The 27,935-nt window shown below is 37.8% G+C and overlaps 1 pseudogene; it reads right to left on the minus strand.

Moving 5' to 3' along the window:
• Window positions 1-3,688: 3,688 nt before the first annotated feature.
• Window positions 3,689-27,749, minus strand: LOC145105179 (uncharacterized; annotated as a pseudogene).
• Window positions 27,750-27,935: the final 186 nt, after the last annotated feature.

Here is a 27,935-nt window from a genome sequence, read left to right on the forward strand (position 1 = left end):
TCCTGAAAACCACCATAAAATACACAAGTAAAGGTGTTCCACCGATAGACAAGAAATAACCGAAAACATTTAAAAATACATGATTTTAACTTCTAAATACAATGGTAAAGATGAGATAAATATGCAAATTAAGTGCATGAAATGCACTTAATACTGCTTTGTTCATTATAATTGATAAAACACACTAAAATGTTTGTATAATTATAATTAGACGAGGCTGAACAAAACCATTAGTTAATTGGTGTTTTATTTGGTCACCATGGAGGGTATTTGGATTACTTTGGATTAAAACATTTCTATTTTTTGAATTGTTTAGTTACTTTTAAAGACTACATGTGGTCTTTAAAAGTATTTAATAAATTAAATAATTTCATAATTTTAGAGACAAACATGTTTTCTATGAAAGTAATTATTTTAGTGAGAATAACGATGTCGTAGCAATAGAAACTTTTAGCGACATGCCTATAACGAGGAAAATTTCAACAACAATTGTTTCTGCCGTAGACTTTTAAAGACAACATATTCACTTTTAGAGACGACTTGTGTCCTCTCCAAAAGTTATGTTTATTGTAGTGTGTGCACATCTACTTCTTGGTAGTAAATATAGTTGGCAATTTAGCTATAGCCTCATGCTTCACGGTATACATACATCCGCACATAATGGTTTGATGACTGGAATCGCATCCGAGAACATTACAATCTGGGTGCGGTTTATGTGGAAGATTTTTTTGTGCGGGTTGTGTTTCCGCCTTCTCTCTCCTATTTTATTTATTTATTTTTTTATATAAATGTTATTATATATATATATATATATATACTAAAAAATTATAAAAACTATATTTAAATTTATGGTTTTTAGATCTCTACAAATAGAATATAATATTTTTATATACATTTAAAATAAAAAATAAAATATAACGGGAAGCGAAAGACAACTATTTTTTGGGTTTTGAAGGGTGTTTAGAAAGTGAGGGAAAAATGAGTTGGTATTGATTTGACACGGAATAAAATAAAAGGTAAAAAATAAGTGTACCCTCTGTCATATTAGGGTGGTGGGTATGTGTCTCCCTCTCCATATCATCTTTTTGACACACCTGTCATATTTTTTTCCACACCATTCTATTTTTTATAGGAAATACCACATCACACCACTTAAAAAAAAGAATAAAAACATTGATTCGTTTCTTCTGTGTTAAACGACGTGGAGCAATGTTGAAAGGGCAAAGGGGTTTAACACCACATAGTGGCGGGGCGGTATTCATTTAGCCATAATGGCGTTAAGGAGCTATACATAGGCCTCTCAATGCAGTTGAGAGACACATGTGCGTTGAGACACATACCGACTAGTCTTAGAGCATCTTCTGTACAAGTTTTTTTATATTGCTTTTTTACTATGTTAACCACTTATCACCACTTAATAGCATTGAAGATGTAAATTTATTATTATTATTATTATTATTATTATTTTTGAACCGGTAAATCTAATATACTCTTAAGCTAACACATAATTTCATCTATGTCCACAACGAGACATGAACCATCGACCTTAAAAAGGAAAAACACCACTTGATAACGATGACTAGAAGCCCTTTGGTCATTTTGTTTTTTCAATTGATAACTTCAATGGCCTTCCCTTTTATTTCTTAATTATATTTAGATTATAACTTTTTCTTATTAATTAATAAAATTTCATATTTAAAAAAAAATAATAATCATTTTCGATTTTAAAAAAAAAACGGAGGTTTTTTATTCAGAAAATGTGAATTTTTAAATAAAAATGAAAAAAAAATATTTTTTTTAAAAAAATTGCAAAATTTTCAAAAAAACTGCAATTTTTTTTAAAAAATTGCAATTTTTTTTAAAAAATTGCAATTTTTTCAAAAAAACTGCATTTTTCCAAAAAAACTGCAACTTTTTTTAAAAAAAAACTGCATTTTAAAATAAAACTGCAATTATTTTTAAAAAACTGCATTTTTTTCAAACAAAAACTAAAATCTTTTTAAAAAAACTGCATTTAAAAAAAAAACTAGAATTATTTTTAAAAAACTGCATTTTTTTCAAGAAAAAAAAAACTACAATTTTTTTTCTTAAAAAAAATGTATTTAAAAAAAAACTACAAAATTTTTTTAAAATTGCATTTTTTTAAAAAGCAAATTTTCAAAAATCAATAAATTAGAAAAAAAAAACTAGAATATTTAAAAAAAAAACTCTAATTTTTTTTAACAAAAAATAAATCAACGTTTTAGGTGCATCTATGCATATTTTTTTTCAAATGCATATATGCGTATTTTTTATACTATAATATTCGTAAGTAAGTCATAAAAAATCTCATTTTATTAATCAATATATAAATATAATAATACAAGTATTTTATTCGATACAAAATAAAATATATAAAAAAAAGCTAGAAAGATTCCCAATGTTATCATTTCTTCATATCAAGATTTCCATATTTTTTCAATTTATCACTTTTCAACTCGTCAACATTTTCCACAAATTCTTCAAAATCTATAAGAAAATTAAAAAGTAATGCAAGAACACTCACAAAAATGCACATGTATATATCATGTAAGATTCACATGTGATTGATATGTGAATTACATGTGAATCACATGTAATTTATATGTGAATTACATGTTATTTACATATGAATCACATGTAATTCATTTGTGATTCACTTGTGATTTACATGTGATTCACATGTGATTTACATGTGAATTACATGTAATTCATATGTGATTCAGTTGTGATTTACATGTGAATCAAATGTAATTCATATATGAGTCACTTGTGATTACATGTGAATCACATGTAATTCATATGTGATTCACCTGTGAATTACATGTGATTTACATGTGAATCACATGTAATTCATATGCGATTCAGTTGTGATTTACATGTGAATCACATGTAATTCATATGTGATTCACATGTGAATTACATGTGATTTACAAATGAATCACATGTGAATTACATGTGATTCACCTGTGATTCATACAACAAGTCCATCTCAATCATCAATATTCTGTCTTAGCAAAGGTAACAAATATTTTTACTCATTTTGTAAATAATAAATACATTTTCTATATATACATATATTGTTTTAATGAAGTAAAAATTACATATTGTTGATAGATGGAAATCGAATTGATGATGTAAGCGAAAGAAGATCAAATCAAGATGAGTCAGAGTAGCAACTCAGTCTCCCTACACTTCTTAATCAAATAAGGATATATTGCTAAATAAACCACATATCAACGTGTTTCATGTCATTTGAAATATATATTATATATGCATTTTAAATAGTCAAACATAAGTTGATAAATTAAATACCATGTAAAATCTTAGAATAGAAATAAAATCAAGAAGTATTTTTAGTCAACTATTGGGAAATTATGAAAATTGTTTAACTAAAGTTTTGATTTTTTTAAACATATCTCTTATTGAAAATTATATATTAAAAATAATTTCTAATTATAATATATCATTCCATTTCATCAAGGAATGGAAAAGAACACCCGCCCCCATGGAATGCGTATTTTAGTTTTCAAGAAATAGAGGATTTAATAGAAGTAGTTCATCATTCAACAAAAAAGAGTATTTAACACGTTTTTCTTGAATGGTATAAATTGTCACAATTTTTATGTTCAACAAATATGAAGTAAGAAAAAAAAGCACAAAACCTGTTTCAGTTTTGTGCAGCATTCATGTGCCCATATTTCTGCATCACTTTTTTGGTTACAAGTGCAGCAGCCTCACTTGCACGAAGGGTCCAACTAGACATCATTGCAGCAAACTCCTTACCAATCTCTTCTTGCACTTTAATCCTTGCATCACCAAGAGGATCAACAATAACTGGTTTCTCTTGTGATGTGCCAACTGGCACAACTACAGGTGGGGGTGGGGGTGGGGCCACATTTACATTTTTTTGGCTGCTGGTTTCTGATGGTTTATCAACTTTCTATCACACCTGAGGAATTGTGTTCACTGGAGATGGTTTAAACTGAGGTGCTTATGGGACATCACCTCCCTCAATGTGGTCTCCAAATTCTGTATCATAGGCATTATGATTCATACAAAATGTCATGTGTAAGATAAGAATCCATAAAAGCTCGAATGCATCTTTAACATGAAAAGTTAAAAAGATAAAAAGGATGAGGAACTTACATATAAGTGCACCCATTGGGCTACTCATGACTTCGTTAGGGAGATTGAGGATGTAATCTGGTATGGAGACACCCACCAGAAACTGTGCGACTTCACTGCTAAAGTTTTTACAGTTACGTGACAATAAACTATAGGTTTCTTGTGTGTATCGGGGGAGAATCTCATCTAGATACATATGAAAGAGATCTTTTGGGACATGGGTGACACCAAGATCAATGACTTTGTGTGGAGTACCATATGGTGTTGTTCCAGCTGGAGTTTGTTGGATACCAGCCCCAAAAAAGTACTAGTACCATATACCACCACACCTGTATGCCTGTTTTTATATAAACAGATGCATAATTGTCCCCATGGTAGTTTTTGGTTATGATAATAGGGTACACATGATGCTTACTGTGACATCCCCATTTTCACGGCCAGAAAAGACCGATTTGTTAATGCTTTATTTTGAAAATCAGAGTATCCTTTTAAAAGAAAAATGTTGCGGAATTTGTTCCCAGAAAAACATGATAAATACGTATCAAAGCATTTCCGAATAAATGTATTTTATTCATTTTAAAGCATTGGGATGTCATTGTCAATACAGAAACATAAGCATAAACAGACCTTACGTTCTTTTACACTAGTGATTCGCATCTTATTTAATCTCTCTGTGTAATATAGCCTCGTATCGAAACCTGTGATACAAATAATTTGAGTGGGTCAGGTTCGGAAACCTGGTGAGCACATAGGGTTTTCAACCCACAATAATATAGTTATTATGTTTAAACATCAAACAATCAACCCAATTACCCATCCTCATTATCTTCTTTACTCTTAAGGTTCTACCCTGAGAATCGGCTATTCTTCGTTCATTCATTCCCACGGATTATCCTAATGAATAGGCACGAAGTCCATCGTCGCCAGGGTTTATACAATAGACACTAAGTCCATAGTCGCCAGGGTTTATACAATAGGCACTAAGTCCATAGTCGCCAGGATTTATATAATAGGCACTAAGTCCATAGTCGCCAGGGTTTATACAATAGACACTAAGTCCATAGTCGCCAGGGTTTATACAATAGGCACTAAGTCCATAGTCGTCAGAGTTTATACAATAGGCACCAAGTCCATATTCGCAGGGTTTATACAATAGGCACTAAGTCCATAGTCGCCAGTGTTTACTTATATTCTCTTTCATCCCTCCTCATTCATCTACCCATGTTTTACCCAACATATTCGTAGATATAAAGTACATATACAATTTAACTCATTTAAAACATGTATAAAATCGTTCATTCAGCATAGACAACAAGTATTCAAATAATATGCACACATAGCACACAATTTATATAAAATACTTCATATCTATGTGTAAGATGAAAGTAACTATGCACTCACTTGTCAAAGTGATGATTCCAAACTCGGGCAGCGCTTCGCTTCTAACGATTCTATTTTCCTTCGACGAAACCTAGCATTATTATCGCTAAGTTTTAGTCTATTCTTTATTGCGACTAATTATTAGTCTAGATTCATCATTAACTCAAAGTCTACTTTCATGATCTATCAAGTAAGAAACAACCAGGTAGGATCATATCGGAGGTAGGGTCCGTTTGGTATACGAAGTATACTGTTTGGAAATCCCACTTTAAACACCTCACTAAATCACAACCTAGACATCATTCCCGTAACTAGATCAATCAGTATAACGACTTTGAATCATTGATAAATCTTATTCATAGGTTCATAATAACGATATTATATCTAAACATAAGCTATATTTAAAGTAGGGTAGGCGTATCTCACTTACAGCGAGTTTTGCTAAAAACCGGGCTCCGCTGGAGCATAGCTTCTGAGCCGAAAAGCTCTTTTTCTCGGAGCCTTCGGGTGCTCCGGAGCTTTCTTATAGCTCTAGGGGAGTTTCCTAGGGCTTTAGGGGGGGGGGGGGGGTTAGAGAGTGTGTAGAGAGAGAAAGAAGAGGGTAAAGGTGTGAGGAATGAAGGCACCTTCGTACCTCTATTTATAGCTGAAATATGGCTCATCTCATCGAGTTGGGCCTCCAACTCGTCGAGTTGGTGCCACATGTCACCATTCTGGTGGCGAAACGTGGGTGGACTATATTGTGCCACGTCACCCCTTTTTCAGCAGCACCCTGCCAGCTTCTAAACCCCGTAACTTTCGCATACGAGCTCTGTTTTCGACGTTCTTTATATCCATGCGTAGGTATTGACAAGATCTACAACTATCCTTTTGACTCCATCGGCTAATTCTTGACCGATTTTAATTTTAACAGTATGAGAAGATTATACTGTTAAACAACCGTGTAAAATTCATAACTTTTACATACGGACTCCGTTTTCGTCTGTCTTTTTATTGTTGAGCTCCTATTAATGAGATCTTCAATTCTAATTTAGGTTGCGTTGGCCAAAAATTGATCGATCTAAAATTCAAATTCCGGGCTGTGCACTGCTATGCCAAATATTAGAAAAATCATAATTTCCTTATACGAAGTCAGATCTGGGCGTTGTTTTTATGCACGCTCTCGGTTTAACGTATACTACAACTTTCATTTTGATCTCTAAGGCTAAAAAGTAATTTATCAAAAATTCACTTTTTACGTTACACGGTGTCGTGCCGGTTTAGCCGTAAAACTTCGACGGGCCATTACTTCTTCGTTATAACTCGGATTTCAGCGTTCTTTTTATGTACGGAACCCTTGTAACATATACTATAACTTGGTTAAGATTATTCATTCTAAATAATCTTGCATCAAAAGTCATATTTTCACGTTTATTGCCTCTAAATTGACTAGTCCGAATATGCGGACGTTACACTTACCATATGGCTTCAATGGCTTTCCCTAAGAATGACATGGAGAGTTGACGAGCTAGGCCTCCACTTAAATCATAGACATGCAAAATCACCTAGTAACCCTCCTGTTAGTGAAAATTTTCAAGTGGTTATTTGATATCTTAAATAGTGAAGTAGAATGTATGTAAAACTAGTAAATACTTAATATATGCAGTCACATGGTGGATTCCTTTTCTTTTTTCTTCTTTTCAAGTGTTTTTTGTTATAGGATCTGTTGTAATTTTCTAATTTATTCATATGGCAACAAATTAGGTAACAGTAGAAAGACAACAAATGTTTCAGTCTTCAATTCAACTCAAACCAATAGAAAAACAAACAAAACACATATTCAATGTTGTGACAACCCGAAATTTCTAACTTGTAAGATCAGTTAATGTTATCAATATTAAACTCGATTTTATCGTCATTTAACACCGTTTAAGGGTGTGATGATACTTTCTAAGCCTCGTCCAATCAAAGGTTGAGTTCTAGGTCGAGTAATACCAAATCGTAGTACAACATTCGGGCCATACACTCTATCAGGAGGCGTGTGCGGCCGCACACCCACCCTCCAGCCGCACACTCACCCTTATATATATAAGGTGACCCCTTTCACTCATTCCTTTCATTTGGCTGCACTTTACTTTCTCTCTCTACTTTCTCTCTCTAAAAACTTCATCCAAGAACACTCTAAAGGCCTCAAAAACGTGAACTACTTCATCATTCAGCTTGTTATTTTGGTAAAACACTTGAATCTAAGCCTAAAACTCATAGTGTTCTTCGTGTTCTTCATCCCTTGAAGGTGTACGGCCGCACACCTTCAGGAGGTGGCCGCACACACCTTAAGACTCTCCAAAGTGAAGAGTTTGGCCTCCATTTGCTAGTTGGACTTGGTATTAGCACTAGAACACCTCAAAATCGACATTTTCGGGCACAAATGAGGAGTGTACGGTCGCACACCCCTGTGTACGGCCGCACACCCTCTCTGTACGACCGCACACTCCCATGTACGGCCGCACACACCCCCTGTACGGCCGCACACTCCTGTGTGCAACCGCACACACAGGCTGATCGCACACCCTGGCCGCACACACACTCCTTTGGCCGTACACCTCCCTTGTTTGATCATATAGGGTCCCGACAAGCATTTCCAAGTCTTTAGGGTGGTTTCCCGTCATGTTTAGTCATGAAACACCCTAATTCTAACACACATATGTGTTATCACATGTTAATAGGATCCACTTGCGTACGAAACATCGGTTGACACTCAGCATTCGTAACCGATCATTCACCCAGATCCTACATCAAACGGTGAGTTCATACCCCTGCGCTTTTTCCGAGTTTTTCATGTTTTCAGAGGGAAATACAAGCAAAAGTACAAGGAAACTTGTGCTCAAGTATATTATTTTGTCTAAAATAATTATATGTTCAGTATGCTTTTAACACAGAAAACAGTTTTACCAAACGATTAAGAAATCAACTCGTAGAAACAGTTTTCAAAACTAAAGCAAGGAACTTGTGAATCTTGTCATAAAATGTGATATTTTGCAAAGGATTCATATAAAACATAAACAAGATTTTCAGTATTATTACTTGTAAATTTGTTAGGCTAAGTTTTGAGACACGTCCTTGGTAACACTCCACCGGATACGAGAGTGTAGGACTAACCCTTGTAACCAGAATCTCTTGGAGGGAGAGCGTGACTATTGTGTATAGATCTATATGGGACTGACTATCCCGCACCTTCGCTGCTAGCTACAGCGGGACCATTAGGTTCAGGGGTGACAAAGTCATAAAAAGATACTGGCCCCCGGTACGTGCCATATCCAGTCTAAGTACGGTTATGACACTCACAACCTAGATAACGAGAATTTACTTTTGTAATAATGAAACAAGTGAACTAACCTCAAAGTGATAACCGATTTGATTACTAGAGGGTATTGGTAATACCCTTAGGATCTAGTTCACTACTTATTTTATTAGTTTTATTTATGTAATAAGGCTAATGCATCTCATTGGGAGCAAACAAGGTTTTTCAAGGAAACTACATCTAACGATACAAGTATGGTAGATACTTGTACACTTCATTTAAGAACCGATAATCAACCATCAACTTCTAAGGAAAATATAGGATTTTCCTGGGACAACTCAACTTTTCATAAATAGGCTGTTAAACAAATAACGATTGGATAATCAAACATCGTTTCATAAGAAAATATAGGATTTTCTTGGGAAACACTTTTCAAAGGATCAAAGGAACATTTCTTTCACCAGAACTAAACGCTTATGAACTCACCAGCTTTATGCTGATATTTTCAAAACTGCTTGTATTCTCAGGGCAACATTAGACAGGTACTCTTGTCAACTTTTGGAGAAGACGGAGCGTTTTGGAGTCACGTCTTTTACTTTTGTCATATACTTTTATGTATAAACCACGTTTTGAACAATGTAAATACTCATATTATTGAAGGGTTTTGAGTATTCTAACACTCCTAAGTGTACATGCAACCCTAAATACCTTGGATCTATGTTTTCTCTATTATACATGCAATTATGAACTTTCCAAGGTATTACCCTATCTAGCATACAATACTTGATACTTGGGTAATCAAATGGATAGAATACATACCTTTGTTTGATGTAGCTTGTCTCCATGAAGCTTGAGTGCCTAGTGCCCCAAGTGTGACACCTCAAATGGTTCACACAACACCAAATGCACATGGAATGACTTGAGAGAAATGGAACACTCCTTGAAATCGTCTAGCCCTCATATTCACACATTAGTGCACGATTTCTTGAGCCATGGGATTCTTTTATATGGTGGCTATTAGGGTTACACCATGTAACTCATAACTTTACCCATTCCTTATGCTCCATGGATTTTAACCTCCATGGAGTATCCATGGGTCACCCCATGGACTTAGTCCAACATAAGGAATCTTGGATCACAAGCCCACATATATAAGAATGAATGATTTACACAATCAACCCATATATTTAATTAGTCTCCTTTTGATCACTTAATTAATTCCAAATTAATTCTTGATCAATACTAATTAAATAACCTTATTAATATATTAGAACTTATAATATATTAACCAACCTTAAGTGTTATTTCTCTCATTATAGTCTATCCAAATGCATGATGCCATGCAACCCAAATGGACCATGCCGGGTCGGGTCAAGTCTTACCAATTATAGTTATGGATTTAGACATTAATCCAACAGTCTCCCACTTGGATAAGTCTAAAACTATTATTGCGTAGGACTTCAGGAACCGACCAGCAATCGTAGCTCTCAAAAGCTTCTGTCGAACTCTGACCTTGTCGATGAACTCTGACCTTTGTCAATGACTTGTCCATTAGATAAGGGATCATATATTCCTCCATTCTAGATATCATATGGACTGAGACATGGATTATCAATCATTCTCTCTGTCCATTTGTTGTTTCCCGATTTCCGATTCATGATGACTGACTGATTGAACAAATAAAATCAGTCCTGGCTTGGCCAAGCACTCACATGTATCATCTTTAAATCATCGAGGGGCCCACAGATATCGCTTTTATCCCAAAGGTAAAAGGAATGGATAAACTTCGACTCATATGGCTTGTTCTACTACTTGTTGAATCATACACAAAGGCACGTTTTATAACATCGAGTTACCGAATGTGTTTTCGTGCAATCAATGTACAACCAACTCATAGTAACAACTCATATCTCTAGGTTTGAAGAATATAAGATATTATCGTCTCATGATCACTCGTGATAAAATCCATGAAGTGATTCAAATGAGCGCGGGTTGAATCCAATACTCAGAACTTATGAGCACTCATGAGTGTTGTAGCACCACTTTGTTCACCAACTTGGACCTCTACAAACCAACCCATGACAGTCTTGATTCATATCTACTTCCAACATATGACCGACTGTGGATGGTTGGAATAACTTAATCATTCAGGAAGAGCGACTTAGTTATTCTGGAAGTCAAAACATGCAAAGTGAAACACAAGAATAAATGAATCAAATATGGTATCAAACCCTATGAATATAAATAAACACTTTTATTTATCACCATACTGATTACTCATTATTCATTGTTTCGGTTTTATCAACTTTATACTTGAATTAAAAACACTAGTTGTCCCATGCTCGAAGCATGTACACTATGTTTTTCTTAAACAATAGCTTTGCCATACACCAAGTATGCACTCTATGTTTGTCTATGATCCTTACTTTGTGAAATAAACCAATTGAACATAATTTCAATGATTCTAATTTCACACTCCTAAATCCTTATCGAAAAATGTGAGAATTTCAAATTCCTATCATTTATCGAAATCTGTTTAGATTTTAAACTTATATGCACTGACCCTCCTGTAATGAATATGTACAAAGTCACAAAGACTTGTCAACAGTCATTATAAGGTATTCCAATGGAGATCAACTCCATGGAAACTAAGTCTCATATTCAAAGTACATTGCTTTGGACATGCTTCTTGCATTAAGTTTTCTAATCTTACACAGATAACTTCCACCTATGGAGACAACTCCATATTCTCATTTTGACTATCACTTCTGAATAAGAGATGCCTCTTTTCAGAATATGTCAATATGGTCCTTCCAAAATTAGCACTATACTTCCAACTGTCCCTGAGCAACCAATCTTTGGTAAACCTCAGATTGTCCTCGACAATTGCTTAATCATTTTAGTCATATCCAATTCTAGACCTTTTCCCTTCTTAATGCCTCTGGGCATTTGGAAAAATTTAGAAATGACAAATATTATAGCACATGCAATCGATCCTGTACCCAAAGCAAATGGTACACGATTCATGATGTCTCACATAAAGACATGATTCTAGACCAGTCTTTTGCTACAATATTTTTTATTTGCCATGTTTTCAAAATTTGACTATGAAGAGGGATGTCGTAATCATAATCGAATTTTGAGAACGCAATATATAGAATTGCCTTAAGTTGAACCAATCCAACCTGAAATTCATATATATATTCTTGACTAAAGATGATTAAGGTCTCAATCTAAGCCTTTAGAACTGAAATGAAGTATATCCTCTCCCTTAATTATAGCAAAACAACTTTTTCAATCCCTGCAGCCTCACGAATTGAAACTTTTGTTTTCTATAATTAACATTGCTAACTTGCAACATTAACAATAATTATCATGCTCCCACTAACATGATGATTATTAGCATAACACTTATGCTCCCACTAGCTTTGACATGTACTCAGAAATCAGCTGGACTTCTAGAAATCAGTACTTTATTGACTTTCTTACCAAAGTTCAGATTTCTGATACGAGATGCTTTGATAAAACTTTATCAAAATCATACACCTTTCCTTAGATAGCATGCATGTGTGTCTAAACAATTTCAGAACTATGAAAAGGGATGCCGTAATCATAGTCTCAATTGTTTAGACCTTTTGCCATCTGCTTCAAATCTACTTGGTGGAAGTGTTTGCTCACCATCATTTTCATGAATCGGAGAGAAACCTTATGACCCTTAGATTTTATGATGTATGTGTTCTTATCCATGTGAATCGTCAAAACCATAGTCACAAGACAAGGATAATGACAAATCCAAACTCATATGGACTGAACTTATGCAATCTTAACTTCTTGCCACCTGGCAGTACAGGGCCTGCCATTGCTTCCAAGTTGTTATGCAACCAATTGAGAACTTTCAGAACTCCTATGCAAAGCCAACTTTAACTGGAATGGGCACAGAATATGTCAACACAATAGGTTATAAACCTCAAGTCGTGTGCTAGTGAAGAACCTCAGGTTTTATTCTTGATTAGTTCTTGAAATTCTTTTTAGGATCTTTAAGACTCCCACTATCCTCTTGACATATAAGACTATCTTGCCAAATATTCAAGAGATAGTGCGGATTCTTTATCAAGACAAACAATTCACACAATTGGCCTTAGTTGGTCTTTGTTTTATCCAAAACATCACAACTTACCAATTTTAAATGTACAAGAGTAGGACACTTTTACTCTTACATTTGACAAGTGTTTTAAACCTTTCTTTAAGATATGTCACTCAAGTTACAATCTTGGAGTATGACTCTAAGAATTGTTTTGGAACGAAGTATGGCTCATCTTCCTGATCTAACCATTTCAACAATTCATGACTCCTCTTCTTAGTCATAAGAATGCACTAAGAAGACCTTTAGAGGACTAATTGTGATATGATTTCTAAATCATTAAGATGATCACAAACATGATACTAAAGTACTCTCCCATCTTTTCAGATTTTAGAAACTTTTATCTTTCTGCCTAATTTGATTCTTCCCATTCGTTCTGCCATACATCGAGACTTTTCCAATGCTTCAGAATTATACTTAAACTTGTAAGTATAACCATATTTACTAAACTTTAGTAAATCAAAATAGTCTTAACGAGCTTTGTGGTGGACATGACCAGTGCACAAGAATGTGTACTCGATCCCTTTAGTCCTTCACTTGACTCACACATCCATGTGAACAAGTAATTAGTCTTGATTTTCCAATGCTTGAAAGTTCTCATTCATCATACTATTCAACTTGCATGATTCCAAGTTTCAGTCGAATTGAAACTTGGGCGATGAGGAACTTTCCTGATTTGGTAAATTTAGACACTACCACAAATGAAAGAATCAAATCCATTTTCCAATATTGCTGTCAGTGGAATCATATAAGCAACAATTTTCCACAAATGCCATTGTAAGGATACTTCAAATAAACAAAATTAAACAATTTTCTTTTATTTTAAAACTTTGCGGAAAAACTTATCCTTACAATCCACATGGAAAATTGTTGTTATCTATTCCTTAGCAATATATCATAACTTCTTAAGCAACTGCTCAAAATTCTGATGCGATCGAAATCCACCTTCGCGATCAGAATCAGCATATACTTCCTTTAATATTTCTCTCTATTTTTTGATTCTTAAAACATCAACATGTGACCCAGTCACATCATGTAATGAGGATCTCAGAATAGAGATTAACAGAGTTAGATAATGGGCTCTACCTGATGTAGAGTCAAACTTATTGACTTTAACATCCTTAGGTAAATTTGGCAGCTTTGCAATCAACGCCCCTTCCTTTGGCAAAATAAACATATGGACCCTTTGGTAATGGGACTATCTCAGACTTAGCCTTTCTCTTTACCATTTGGTCAACCGGGTTGACTATGGCCAATCCCTTTCCATTGGGAAGAGAATGCTTTTTCTGGATTTCCAGTGTCACCATTGTCACTGTCCATAAAGTTTTTGGGAAGTTGATCTTCTAATCAAATTTGCTTCACTATCGTTCCAAATCATTGCTGATTCAGCAGTACCAAGCAAATAGATATGATCATTAAGGTTCATGTCATAGTCTGTATCATAGTAGTCCCAAAGGAACTCACTATGTGACTTAGAAAGTGATTGAACATCCAACTTTCTCAAGACTTTGAAACCCAACTCTCCCGGCTTGTCAATATGTGACTTCATCTCTAAGATGTGATCACACATAGACCTTGCTTGCCATTAAGGCTTGAGTGACCTTGAACTTGTGGGTTAGGGAGAATAATTGGAGGAGGTGGAGGAACTAAAGTTCCAAGAGATTTGGGAAGATCATAGATGTCTGAACTCGACATCTTTTGGGAGATATTCAAGATAGTTGATCTAAAGTCCTTAATATAACACCCAATATGAACTATTAAAGCTAGGATCCAACAACCTATTTATAACTGGAAGAAGGATGCCGTAATCCGAGTTATAAAATAGTTGAAGGTAGGTAAATGACGATTTACCAATTTCCACCATGAAAAACGAAATAATTTAATTAGGCTTTTACTTGGACTTGAAACTCCTAGATCTTTTGAGATTCATTGAACTTTTCAATGGCATGTTTCAATCTCGAGTGTGCCCTTCAGGTTTTGTGACTGGGATGCCGAGGATCACAAAACAAGGTGTGAAGTAACCATGCAAATATACTTGGTACCCTTAATATTTACCCCTCAATCGATGTGCCGGTTAACCACACAAGCTCCACCGATACTATGATAAATATTAAGTTACCCTTTGCCTACTTTGTTAAATCCAGGTTAGTGTGCCGGTTAACCACACACGCTCCACTAACGGTTTAAACAAAGTGCAAAGTGTAATTTCATGGATTAGCACCTTATTCACATTTTCCTAAGTAACTAAGATTGGGAATTTATAAGTGTTTAGTTACTTAGTATTTATCATTAATACTTTTAATGAAGGGAGAATTATAGTCCTTGTCCTACCCGTTCGGCTAACGACCCTCCACCAGTCAAGGAAGCGGTGGGTGAGAGTGGACACCCATTAAACTGCCATTTTATAGGCAGTAACCTTATACCCCCCCTTATAGACCGGCTTCGTGAATGAGGCCTACTAACGGTAAGACTGACTTGCTCTTATACATATATTTATTATTAACTTATAATACTATAAAGTATAAGGGTTGAATTTTAACTTTTAAAATTCTAAGGTCTAACTTGGAATTAAAGTATTCATGGGGAAAACTTTACAAATTCCAAAACTTGAGGGCAAGTTTTGAAAATATTCAAAACTAATTAATTCCATAACTTATGTGTTTAAAGTGGTTTTAATTAAAAAAACTCTTCAAGTTCCATAACTTGAGGACAAGTTATGGAAGACTTTAAACTAATAAAAGAATGTAACTTTTCTTTATTTTTGTAACTTATGGAACTAATTAAGGTTACACATTTTATCATTTAATGAAGTGACTCTTGAACCTCCATAACTTGAGGACAAGTTATGGAGTCATAAAACCATTTAATGAGGACAAGACTCTTCATTTTTGTAACCATTGCCAACTTTTTATGAGTTTTATGAAACTTAAATGTGACTTTTCATATAACTTGAGGACAAGTTACAAAAACACATTTTAGAATCAACTCTTAGATTAAAATGGATTGAAAACACATAATCAATTAACTTTTCTATTAATCTAATAAACTCATATGAACAAAGATAATTCACATCAAATTTTTTTTTCAAGTAATTAGCATAACTTTTTAAACTAATACAAAACATGAATCTATTGACAATTATCTTTGAAATTGGATTAGCATGAACATTACCACATCAAACACAAGTTTATAAGTCCAAAAACATCTAAGGGTAATGTTCCTAGTCCATTTCTAGCCAAAACAGTCGAATATATGCTGTCAGGGGTTCCAAAATTCGATTTTTCAGCTAATTTTGCAAGTATAACAAGAAAACAAGCCTTGGCTCTGATACCACTGAAGGGTTTTGAGCATTCTAACACTCCTAAGTGTACATGCAACCCTAAATACCTTGGATCTATGTTTTCTCTATTATACATGCAATTATGAACTTTCCAAGGTATTACCCTATCTAGCATACAATACTTGATACTTGGGTAATCAAATGGATAGAATACATACCTTTGTTTGATGTAGCTTGTCTCCATGAAGCTTGAGTGCCTAGTGCCCCAAGTGTGACACCTCAAATGGTTCACACAACACCAAATACACATGGAATGACTTGAGAGAAATGGAACACTCCTTGAAATCGTCTAGCCCTCATATTCACACATTAGTGCACGATTTCTTGAGCCATGAGATTCTTTTATATGGTGGCTATTAGGGTTACACCATGTAACTCATAACTTTACCAATTCCTTATGCTCCATGGATTTTAACCTCCATGGAGTATCCATGGGTCACCCCATGGACTTAGTCCAACATAAGGAATCTTGGATCACAAGCCCACATATATAAGAATGAATGATTTACACAATCAACCCATATATTTAATTAGTCTCCTTTTGATCACTTAATTAATTCCAAATTAATTCTTGATCAATAGTAATTAAATAACCTTATTAATATATTAGAACTTATAATATATTAACCAACCTTAAGTGTTATTTCTCTCATTATAGTCTATCCAAATGCATGATGCCATGCAAACCAAATGGACCATGTCGGGTCGGGTCAACTCTTACCAATTATAGTTATGGACTTAGACATTAATCCAACAATTATAATGTAATGGTTGTGTTTACTTCGCTTACTATGATACAACTGTTGTGATACTACACATGACGTCCTCCGCCCCGGAACGTTTCCGTCATCGGTTTCGGGGTGTGACAGATTGGTATCAGAGCTATTGTTTATAGTGAACTAAGTATACCGAACCTTACATGTTATACAACTATAAAAATTAAGGGGCCTAAGTGCTCTAAACTAAAAGTATACTTTCAAAATATAAGTATTTTTACAAAAAGTATACAAGTATACCTACGTACTAAAACAGTCTCATGAGTAGAACAAAACAAAAGTATTTGGATGTTGAACACTACGGTTAAACCTGGGCAGTTATGTAATCATGTCTAGGGTCAATATAGCCTGATCAACTATATTCATTCGAGACATGACCAACATGTGCTTGGGAGTGATTGTGGTGTTGCAACAGGCCTAAAACTTACCAAGTATCCATACAACAAGACGTCGATAGAACAAAACTTAAAATACTATAGGAGTATTTTACTAGAGTCAATTTCATTGCAGAAATTTGCTTCCAAGTGTTGCTACTCATTCCTTTTAGCGATAACTTATTTGCATTGGTAGCTTTTCCTTGCTTATCGCTTAGTAGAACACTCTAGCTATCATATTGAGATATATATTCTTGCTTCATATCTCTCGATTCGATTCAGAGGACTTACCACCCTCTTCCTCCTGATCCTTTTTAGAACAAGATGCCTCCCCGAAAAAGACCCATCATAAGAAATAACGACACCCCATCACCACCACCGCCCCCTCAGTTCGATCCCGTTATGTTCCAGGCAGCTGTTACTGCTGTTGTGGCTGCCGCGATGTCACAGATGAATTCTGGCGGTTCTAGTGGGCAAGGAAGTGGTACTCATCCCCAAAATCAAGAAGGTGGTCAGGGACACCAGAAGGAGTGCTCTTATAAGGACTTCATGAATGCGAAACCCACATCTTTCGACGGCAAAGGAGGTGTCATTGCCCTGACTCAATTGTTCGAGAAAATCGAGTCCATTTTTGAAATCTGTTCCTGTTCTGAGGCCAACAAAGTAAAATTCGCCGCTTGTACTTTCGCCAACAGGGCACTGACCTGGTGGAATGGTCGGGTCAAATCCCTAACCCTGCCAGTGGCAAATGCTATGGGTTGGGAAAGCCTAAAGGAACTCATGCTAGCTGAGTACTGCCCACGAGGCGAAATGCAGAAACTAGAGCACGAACTCTGGAACCTAAGGATGAAGGAATCCGACATTGCTGCCTACACTTCTAGGTTTGAAGACCTAGCGCTTCTTTGTCCGGGAATGGTCACCCCAGAAAGCAAGAAGATAGAGAGATATATTTAGGGACTGACACAACCCACCAAAGGAAACGTCCTGGCTGCTAGGCCAAACACCTTTGATAGCGCTAAGTTCCTGGCGCAAACTCTCATAGATCATGGAGTTGATCATGATAAAGTGGCAACCGCTCCTGAGCCAGCAAAAGGGAGTGGTGAGAAAAGAAAGTTCTGGAAGCAGCACAAGGGCCAGTCTTCGCAGGAGCCCTCAAAGAAACAGCAAACGGTGGGAGTCCACACTGCTACTACTCCTGTCGCTGCTCCTGCCACTCAAGCACCTACCAGTAAATATGCTGGTACCCTTCCTCGGTGCGACAAGTGCAACTATCATCATAATCCCGGCCCATGCCGAGAAATGTCATGCACCAGCTGTGGCAAAAAGGGGCACACAACTCGAGTTTGCAAAACACCAGTAAAACCAACCAATCAGGCATCTGGAGCAGGCGTCAGTCAAGCCTGTTATGGTTGTGGAGAAGTCGGACACTACAAGAGAAACTGACCCAAGGCAACAACAGCAGGTGGCACAGGGAGAGTGCTAACGATAGGGCAAGAGGAGGCAGTCGCTGATCCCACAGTTGTTTCGGGTACGTTCCTCCTCGACAACTCTTATGCATGCATTCTTTTCGATTCTGGTGCGGAGAGAAGTTTTGTTAGTCATGCATTCAAAGATCTTTTCAAACATAAACCTCAATCACTAACTGAAACATTTACCGTCGAGATGGCTAACGGTAAGAAAGAGAGCACTAATGATATATACGTAGGCTGTACCCTTACCTTGAACGATCATTCTTTTCCTACCGACCTTATGCCAGTTTCCATAAAAAGCTTCGATGTCATCATCGACATGGATTGGTTGAGCCCCAATCATTCTGATATCCTTTGTTATGAAAAAGCTATCCGTTTCAATCTTTCCTCTGATGAAACTCTTGTCATTTACGGCGATAAACTCAGTTCAAACCTTCGCATCATTTCGTGCATCAAAGCCCAGAAACTCTTGCGGAAGGAGTGTTATGCATTCCTAGCTCACGTCATTAACGAGAAGCAGGAAGTTAAAGACCTCGAGAGCATCCCCGAATTCTGCAACTTTCCCGATGTTTTTCCCGAAGATCTCCCGGGAATCCCTCCCGAATGCCAAATCGAGTTTCGCATCGACTTAATCCCCGGAGCTACCCCCGTAGCTAAATCCCCATACCGACTAGCACCGACAGAAATGCAGGAGTTATCCGGTCAGCTCAATGAGCTGCTCAGCAAAGGATTCATCAGACCGAGTTCCTCACCATGGGGAGTCCCGATCTTATTTGTGAAAAAGAAGGATGGATCCTTTCGAATGTGCATCGATTATCGAGAGCTGAATAAGCTCACAGTCAAAAACCGTTACCCACTTCCTCGAATCGACGACCTCTTCGATCAACTTCAAGGAGCCAGTTACTTTTCCAAAATAGACCTAAGATCAGGGTACCATCAGCTGCGAGTCCATGAGAGTGATGTTCCTAAGACAACATTTTGGACTCGGTATGGTCACTACGAATTTGTAGTGATGCCCTTCGGTCTAACCAACAAACCGGCGGTATTCATGGACCTGATGAATCGGGTGTGCCGTTCTTTCTTGGACAAGTTCGTAATCGTGTTCATCGACGATATACTTGTCTATTCCAGAAGTGAGGAAGATCATCGACAACACTTGACATCGGTGCTGGAAACCTTAAGGACGGAGAAGTTGTACGCGAAATTCTCCAAGTATGAATTATGGATTCGAAAAGTAACCTTCCTAGGTCACGTGGTAAGCGAGGAAGGCATACACGTGGACCCCTCCAAAATCAAAGCGATAGAGAACTGGTCAGCACCGAAGATACCCACAGAAATCCGTCAATTCTTGGGTCTCGCTGGCTACTACCGCTGGTTTATCCAGAATTTCTATAGAATTGCCAAACCCTTAACCAATCTGACTCAGAAAGGCATACCTTTTTGTTGGAGTGAGAACCAAGACACTGCGTTCCAAACGTTGAAGCGGGCCCTATGCAGCGCACCTATCTTGTCTCTACCCGAAGGGACAGAGGACTTCGTTGTTTACTGTGATGCATCCAATCAGGGCCTAGGCTGTGTGCTCATGCAACGGGGAAAAGTTATTGCTTATGCCTCAAGACAACTGAAAACACACGAAGTCAACTACACAACGCACGACCTGGAATTGGGAGCAGTGGTCTTCGCACTGAAGATATGGAGACATTATCTCTACGGAACCAAGTGCACTATCTTCACTGACCATAAAAGTCTGCAGCATATCTTCGACCAGAAGGAGCTGAACATGAGACAACGGCAATGGGTTGAGCTACTCAGCAATTACGAGTGTGAAATCCGCTACCATCCCGGCAAGGCCAATGTGGTGGCAGATGCCCTCAGCCGGAAGGAGTACTCAGGTAGTAGAGTGAAGGCACTAACCATCACTATCCATTCCTATTTATCCGCGCAAATCAAGGAGGCTCAGCTGGAAGCCTTGAAACCAGAGATCATACTGGGCGAAGCCCTGAGAGGAATGGAAAAGAACCTAGAGATCAAGGGAGACGGAGTCTATTATTTCATGGACCGGATCTGGACCCCAAAGTTCGGTGGTTACAGAGAGGTTGTAATGAATGAAGCTCAAAAGACTAGATACTCTGTTTACCCAGGTTCGGACAAGATGTACCTCGATCTCAAGAAACTATATTGGTGGCCGAACATGAAAGCAGAGATCGCTACCTTCGTGGGCAAGTGCCTGACTTGCGCCAAGATGAAGGTCGAATATCAGAAACCCTCAGGTCTACTCCACCAGCCGGAGATACCTGAGTGGAAGTGGGAGAGAATTACTATGGACTTTATCACCAAATTACCCAGGTCTCCGAGTGGGCACGACGCCATTTGGGTAATTATCGACTGTTTGACTAAATCCGCCCACTTCCTGCCAATCAAGGAAAACTTCAAAATGGAGAGACTCACGAGAATCTACATCCGAGAGATAGTTCAACTGCATGGTGTGCCTGTGTCCATTATCTCCGATCGAGATAGCAGGTTCACTTCGAGGTTCTGGCAGTCACTACAGAAGGCTCTTGGAACTAAGCTAGATATGAGCACAACTTACCATCCTCAGACAGATGGGCAGAGTGAGAGAACCATCCAAACCTTGGAAGACATGTTGAGGGCATGTGTCATTGACTTCGGTGAGTCGTGGGACACCCATTTACCCTTAGTCGAGTTTTCCTATAACAACAGTTACCACACAAGCATCAAGGCTGCGCCTTTTGAAGCTCTCTGTGGCCGCAAGTGCAGATCCCCTCTGTGCTGGGCTGAGGTGGGCGACACGCAGCTAGCCAAGGGACAAGTCCCTGACAGCACTCTCACTGGTCCAGAAATCATCCGCGAAACCACAGAAAAGATCGTACAAATCCGAGAACGACTGAAAGCCTCACGAGATAGACAAAAGAGCTACGCAGATAAGCGACGAAAACCCTTAGAATTCCAGGTTGGAGACCGTGTTCTGTTGAAGGTCTCGCCCTGGAAAGGCATGATACGCTTCGGAAAGCGTGGAAAGCTGAATCCGAGATACATAGGACCGTTCGAGATCCTCGCCAGGATCGGTCCTGTAGCCTACAAACTCTGTTTACCTCAAGAGCTTAGTAACATTCATCCCGTCTTCCACGTCTCGAACCTTAAAAAGTGCTTATCCGACGAGACTCTTACTATTCCTCTCGATGAGATCAAAATCAACAAGAATCTAAACTTTGTGGAAGAACCAATCGAAATCATGGATAGTGAGGTCAAACGAACAAAACAAAGTCGCATCCCGATAGTGAAGGTTCGCTGGAATGCCAAGCGGGGACCTGAATTCACTTGGGAGCGCGAAACAGAAGTATCCACATCTCTTTCCCTAATTCATGATTTGTATTGTATATTCGAATTTCGGGACGAAATTCCCTCTAACGGGGGGATGATGTGACAGCCCGAAACTTCTAACTTGTAAGATCAGTTAATGTTATCAATATTAAACTCGATTTTATCGTCATTTAACACCGTTTAAGGGTGTAATGATACTTTCTAAGCCTCGTACAATCAAAGGTTGAGTTCTAGGTCGAGTAATACCAAGTCGTAGTACAACATTCGAGCCATACACTCTATCAGGAGGAGTGTGCGGCCGCACACCCACCCTCCAGCCGCATACTCACCCTTATATATATAAGGTGACCCCCTTCACTCATTCCTTTCATTTGGCTGCACGTTACTTTCTCTCTCTAAAAACTTCATCCAAGAACACTCTAAAGGCCTCAAAAACGTGAACTACTTCATCATTCAGCTTGTTATATTGGTAAAACACTTGAATCTAAGCCTAAAACTCATAGTGTTCTTCGTGTTCTTCATCCCTTGAAGGTGTACGACCGCACACCTTCATGAGGTGGCCGCACACACCTTAAGGCTCTCCAAAGTGAAGAGTTTGGCATCCATTTGCTAGTTGGACTTGGTATTAGCACTAGAACACCTCAAAATCGACATTTTCGGGCACAAATGAGGAGTGTACGGTCGCACACCCCTGTGTACGGCCGCACACCCTCTATGTACGGCCGCACACTCCCATGTACGGCCGCACACGCCCCCTGTACGACCGCACAATCCTGTGTGCAACCGCACACACAGGCTGACCGCACACCCTGGCCGCACACACACTCCTTTGGCCGTACACCTCCCTTGTTTGATCATATAGGGTGGTTTCCCGTCATGTTTAGTCATGAAACACCCTAATTCTAACACACATATGTGTTATCACATGTTAATAGGATCCACTTGCGTACGAAACATCGGTTGACACTCAACATTCGTAACCGATCATTCACCCAGATCCTACGTCAAACGGTGAGTTCATACCCCTACGCTTTTTCCGAGTTTTTCATGTTTTCAGAGGGAAATACAAGCAAAAGTACAAGGAAACTTGTGCTCAAGTATATTATTTTGTCTAAAATAATTATATGTTCAGTATGCTTTTAACACAGAAAACAGTTTTACCAAACGATTAAGAAATCAACTCGTAGAAACAGTTTTCAAAACTAAAGCAAGGAACTTGTGAATCTTGTCATAAAATGTGATATTTTGCAAAGGATTCATATAAAACATAAACAAGATTTTCAGTATTATTACTTGTAAATTTGTTAGGCTAAGTTTTGAGACACGTCCTTGGTAATACTCCACCGGATACGAGAGTGTAGGACTAACCCTTGTAACCAGAATCTCTTGGAGGGAGAGCGTGACTATTGTGTATAGATCTATATGGGACTGACTATCCCGCACCTTCGCTGCTAGCTACAGCGGGACCATTAGGTTCAGGGGTGACAAAGTCATAAAAAGATACTGGCCCCCGGTACGTGCCATATCCAGTCTAAGTACGGTTATGACACTCACAACCTAGATAACGAGAATTTACTTTTGTAATAATGAAACAAGTGAACTAACCTCAAAGTGATAACCGATTTGATTACTAGAGGGTATTGGTAATACCCTTAGGATCTAGTTCACTACTTATTTTATTAGTTTTATTTATGTAATAAGGCTAATGCATCTCATTGGGAGCAAACAAGGTTTTTCAAGGAAACTACATCTAACGATACAAGTATGGTAGATACTTGTACACTTCATTTAAGAACCGATAATCAACCATCAACTTCTAAGGAAAATATAGGATTTTCCTGGGACAACTCAACTTTTCATAAATAGGCTGTTAAACAAATAACGATTGGATAATCAAACATCGTTTCATAAGAAAATATAGGATTTTCTTGGGAAACACTTTTCAAAGGATCAAAGGAACATTTCTTTCACCAGAACTAAACGCTTATGAACTCACCAGCTTTATGCTGATATTTTCAAAACTGCTTGTATTCTCAGGGCAACATTAGACAGGTACTCTTGTCAACTTTTGGAGAAGACGGAGCGTTTTGGAGTCACGTCTTTTACTTTTGTTCCGGAGTGGAGCTTTCCCCCTCAACCGGCGAGGTGGAAGTATTGAGTGACACATCATCGGATAGAGTAAGACCAGAAACTTCGGCATGCTGCTGTTGAGCTTCCGGAGACACAAGAACTTCGGAGAGTTGAGCAGTCTCTACTGGTCAAAGAGATCATCAGAGTTTATTTCAACTATGTTTAGGGGACCCGAGGACGCTGGGATATCACCTTCCAGGATTGCTTTCATTTCATTTGAAGGAGCAGTGTTGCAGACGTAATAGTCATCGAATTTGACGTCGAAGCTTTCAACTATTAGTCTCGTACGTCTGATGAGAACCCTATAGGCTAATTTGTTTGTTGAGTAGCCAAGGAAAATGCCTTCATCTGAATTCGGTGCAAATTTGTTAAGATGATCCTTGTTATTGATCACAAAACATCTACACCCAAAGATGTGAAAGAATCTGACATTTGGCTTGCGGTTGTTAAGGCCCTTATACAGAGTTTTGTTGAGACGCTTGCAGACAATGCTTCGGTGTTGAACAAAGCATGCTGTGCCCACTACTTCGGCCCAGAAATAGAGAGGAAGATTCGCGAAGTTAAGCATATATCTGGCTGCTTCCACCAGAGTTTGGTTTTTCTCTCTACTACTCCATTCTGCTGCGGGGTGTAAGGAGCTGAGAAATTATGACTGATGCCTTTTGAAACCAAGAAACTGTTCAGAAGATGATTAGTGAACTCGGTTCCATTATCACTTCGGATGCGGCGCACTGGTAATTTGATTTGAAGTTCAATTTCTTTGATAAAATTGATCAGCACCTGTAGAGTTTCTGATTTGAGTCTCAGGAAGAAGACCCAAGTGAAACGAGTGAAGTCATCAACTATAACCAGTATGTATTTTTTGTGGTGGAGACTGGCTACGGTAGATGGACCGCAGAGATCAATATGTAAGAGTTCCAGTGGTTCAGAAATTGAAGAATTAATCACCATAGGATGGGTTGCTTTTGATTGTTTTCCACATTCACAGGCTGAGTAGAGAGTATCGTTGTTGAATTTGAGAATGGGAAGACCTCAGACGAGTTCTTCGGTGACCAGATTGTTGATATATCTGAAGTTAAGATGGGTTAGCTTTCGGTTCCATAGCCAGCTGACTTTAGATACTGATTTGGAAAGAAAGCACAACTGCGGTTTCCCAATGATCAGAGAGACGTCCAAAGGATACGTGGTCCCTTCGGAGTTGGATTTGATCAAACGTGCTTCTATCGCTTGTCATTATGTAGCAGTATTCATTATCAAATTCAACCTTGTGGCCTGCTTTACACAGTTGGCCTACACTGATGAGATTATGTTTAAGACCTTCCACGTAGGCTACCTTTTGAATAGAGAAGTTCCCTGTAGTAAGCACACCGTAACCTCAGATTATTCCATTCACATTGTTGCCGAATGTGAGGTTTCCACCATTACAAATAGGCCTAAAATCTCGAAGGTATTCTAACCATCTAGTCATGTGCAAGGAGCAGGCACTATCTATTAACCACTCCTCTTCTTGATCCTCCTTGCACATTTCCTAAAAACTACACGGTTAGTTTGGGCACCCAAACAAGTTTGGAGCCCGAGGCGACTGGTGGGGTTTTCAAAGATGCATGAACCGAGGCTGTAGGGACAAGTTTTATGTCAATCTTGAGACCTAATCCTGGATGTTTGAGAACTTTTGAAGCTTTGTGAGGTTTAGAAAAGTTACGAGATTTTTGAAAAGTGCGAGATTTGACTTGAGGTGATCCTTTTTGACAATGACATTTACATGAAGATTTTTTGTCATTTACCCTGACATTCTGCTTGGTCAGCGGTCTGAAGGGTGTGGTAATAGTTTTGTGACCAGTCCGAGAAGAGTGAGATCTGACAGTGGTGCTCTTGGAATTTGAAAAAGTACAATTTGAGCGTGTATGAGCACGTGTAGATTTCCTAGGATGTGATTTCTTAAAGGTCTGAGGTGACTTTAAGTGTGTTGGAGTTGGTAAAATCCCTTCCATTTTGGATCATCTAAGGAATAGATCTGAAAACCATTGCTTCGAAAAGAGTTTATTTTCTTTTGGATTGTGTCAGAGGGGTTTGAAAAGGTGTTAGAAACTGTACATTCCTTTTTGTTTGTTTTCTTGACTGAAGAGTTTTTAGAAAAGTAATTTGAGAAAATAAGTTTTTCTGGACTCTTTGATTTTGAAATTTTGGTTTGTCTTTTGTTTTTTGAAAAGATTTCCCGCTTTTTACCACGAGATTGAAGTTACTCTTTGAAAGCCATTTTTGCCTGAGTTTTTGGAGAACCGCAATCATTGAGATTCAACTGTAGTTTCTTAGATCCATTAGATTGCTTTTGAGCATGAGGACTTGATTCATCTGAACTAGAAAGTTCAGGATTCTGGGACCATTGACCATACTCGAAATTTTCTATAGGCAACTCATGATGAATTGGCTGAATGGTCATGGAACTCTTAACTGTGGTCTGCGGTAAGGAAGATTGGACTACCGCAACATAAGTTTGAGTTGGTTTATTTGTGGGACATTTGATCAGTAGCAATTGGTCAGACTGCGGTTCAGAATTGTAGTGAGCGGTACTGCAGTAAGAAGGCAGAGATAGGAAGTTCATGAGAACTTCAGATTCCATAAGAATTTCTTCATCAGCAACTGATGAAGTCTGAGAGTTAGGATAAATTATGCCAGAGATAGGAATTTGATCACTTGAGTGACCCGATAATTCAGGAAGAATTTCCTCAATAACACAATTATTACTCAGATTATGAAGTCGACCAAAATAAGTTTTGATGTCCTCGGGAAAGCTTTTGTCATTGACTGGGAAATGGAACTCTCGGTCCGGAGGGACATAGGGACGATCTTTGTTAAATCGGGGTGATGAGTCCTTGGTGGAGTACCCATTGGACCAACCCCAATTATAGGTGTTATCTGTGGTTCCATTGTTCACAAGATTTTCAATAGCTTCACTTTCATTGAACAGTTTTTTTATTAAAAGATTTAAATGTACAATTTCAGTTTGAGCTAAATCTCTCTGATCTAATGCTATGCCTAATTGAGTTTCACATAACATTTTCGCATCCTTTTCTAATCCTAAGTCTTTTTCTAGCATGGAAACTTTGAGTGTTTTGTCTTCTAGACGTCCTCTAACATGAAACATTTCTTGGGACACAATGTTCTTCTCATCTAAGGCTTTGTTATAGTCTGAATGGACAGCAACACGTGTCATTAAGGTTGTCCAGAAATGGTTGACAATCCTGCATGAGATAATTAAGAGTTTGGATCATAAATTTTACCTGATCAATGATGCTCAGAGTTCCATCTTTTGCCATGTAGTAGTAATTATTCTCCAGTTTGGTTGACCCATCTTCGTCCGCAGTTGCCATCATGCATATTTTTCCTTTACCCTTGATGTTGTTGATATCTTCATCCTCATCTCCGGATGACCACACTTGATGGTCTCTCTTGACTTGGGCTACGTATGCCATTTCTTTCTCTTTCTCTTCCATTTCTTGAGCCATTCTGAGATAGAATGCTCTGTATTTTACTACATTTGCTTTGCAATCTTTAGC

Source organism: Lactuca virosa, chromosome 4 (assembly GCF_052849685.1).
Source record: "Lactuca virosa cultivar CGN04683 chromosome 4, Lactuca_virosa_CGN04683_v6, whole genome shotgun sequence".
Lineage (NCBI taxonomy): Eukaryota > Viridiplantae > Streptophyta > Magnoliopsida > Asterales > Asteraceae > Lactuca > Lactuca virosa.